The sequence below is a fragment of the Brassica oleracea genome, chromosome C8, assembly GCF_000695525.1.
Source record: "Brassica oleracea var. oleracea cultivar TO1000 chromosome C8, BOL, whole genome shotgun sequence".
Lineage (NCBI taxonomy): Eukaryota > Viridiplantae > Streptophyta > Magnoliopsida > Brassicales > Brassicaceae > Brassica > Brassica oleracea.
In genome coordinates this window covers 17,865,639-17,867,564 of record NC_027755.1, presented here as the reverse complement: position 1 = coordinate 17,867,564, position 1,926 = coordinate 17,865,639, and positions in this window count along the sequence as shown.

Sequence of the window (1,926 nt, the reverse complement as noted above, 5' to 3'; positions counted from 1 at the left end):
TATTATTCAAAATCATTAATTGCCATATATATTTTAGCCACATTAGGCAATTCCGTAAATTTTATTTAAGGAAATAATAAAGTACATTAATGATGAATTTATTGTTAGTTTAATAAAAAGCTTATTATATAATTAGATGGACCAACATATTTCTCTAATGATTCTAAGAATCATTCTAGTGATGACATGTGGCTACAAAAATAAGTTGTAATGCTTCTCAAATAATATATAGGGGATTCAGGGATCACTTGAATGCTCTAATAGTAATTAGTAACTTCTAACTACAATTTCTCTTAATTATAAGTTTTGGTAGGGCTCATTCCATATTTACTTCAATATGTATGTTCAAACTATATAGTATAATATTCCATGTAGCCACTTGGTCCATGAAAATCAACACTATAATTAAATAAGAGGTCTCTCCAGATTATGACACCTCAACATTTTCAAATTCCAAATGACACGTAAATTAATGAAAAAAATTAATCATCCAATCAACACATTTTATTCAAACAAGTCAGCATTTTGGTTAAAACAGGTAGACAAAATAATCTACGAAACAACACTTTCCAAACGAGAAACCAATAATATTCCACCATTCAAACTTCATCTTCAAAAAAATCTACAATGTAAGTTTTTTTTTTTTTTTTTGTTGTGCTTGTTATTTGAGGAATCAAGGATCTCTCTTTTTTGTTCGGTGTTCTAAAATAGTTCACAAAACTCTGGTCATCTATTTCACAAAGCTCTAGAGATTTGATACGAACGAATCTGAATTTTAGTGGCTGACTTTTTTTATTGGTAATCTATTTCATCGAAAGACTGTAGCAACCTCTATAGAAGAAACTTCGATTCTTATTATTTTGTTATGTTCTCCGTAATCGTAGAAGGGACACAATGAATCTGTTTTTTTTTTTTTTGTGTTTGCATATCTGACTTATTTTGTCTCATAGTGTTGTTGTTGCTTCACCTATGCAACTTGTTGGGTTGGTATTTGTTTTAATGTTTGCTTACGAGTTTTAATCAGCCAAATGGTTATTTTGAAGAAGGTGAAGAAAGACCTGGTGAAGATTTTGGCATAGAAGATTCCTGTTTATGATGGCAGTAAGTGTCTCTACACGGCTGCACCACTGCCATTCAAGACTAAAGATGTTACGGATTTGAGTGACAAAAATAAATTGTTGGTTCTCCATCTATGTAGTTCTTATTGGTCTCTTTGTAGATAGGTTTATTTTCCAATGGTGGGACATGTACTCTCTTTTACAGTTTATTGGTATTGTGAATCTATTATTTTAGCAGGAGGGCAAGTCGATTCAAAGTTGCTAAAAACTGGCGTTGAGGCCTGATCTTTACCAATCACAACAATTTTTCTCTCATCAGAAACAAAGATATGATGCTCTATTAATTGTAAAGTTACTGATATTATTGTTTGTAAGACTCGAATGTATGTATGAACTCAAAGATAATAAGAACTCACTCTTCTTATTGCTTAAAAAACTTGCACAAAACTTAAGCTCTCTAAAACTCACACCAACAATGCTCTAACTCGACATTGTCTTTATATAAGACCACACTTATCCTAATCCTAATTGTAAACATATATTTAGATAACTCCTAAATATAACCTTGATCATTATCTCTAAAGATCACAATCTTATTAGGACTAGGATTGCTTGATACTCAAGCTTCCTTCAAGCTTACAACATTCTCCCCCTTAAGCTTGAACTTCATGTCTTTCAAATCTTGAACTCCAATCATCTCTCTCATCTCCTTGTACTTTATTCTTCCCAAAGCCTTTGTTAAAATGTCTGCCTTCTGTTCACTCCCGGGCACATGCTCGACTTCAATCAACTTCCTTTCAACACATTTTCTAATAAAATGATACCTTGAATGAATGTGTTTGCTTCGACCATGGAACACCGGATTCTT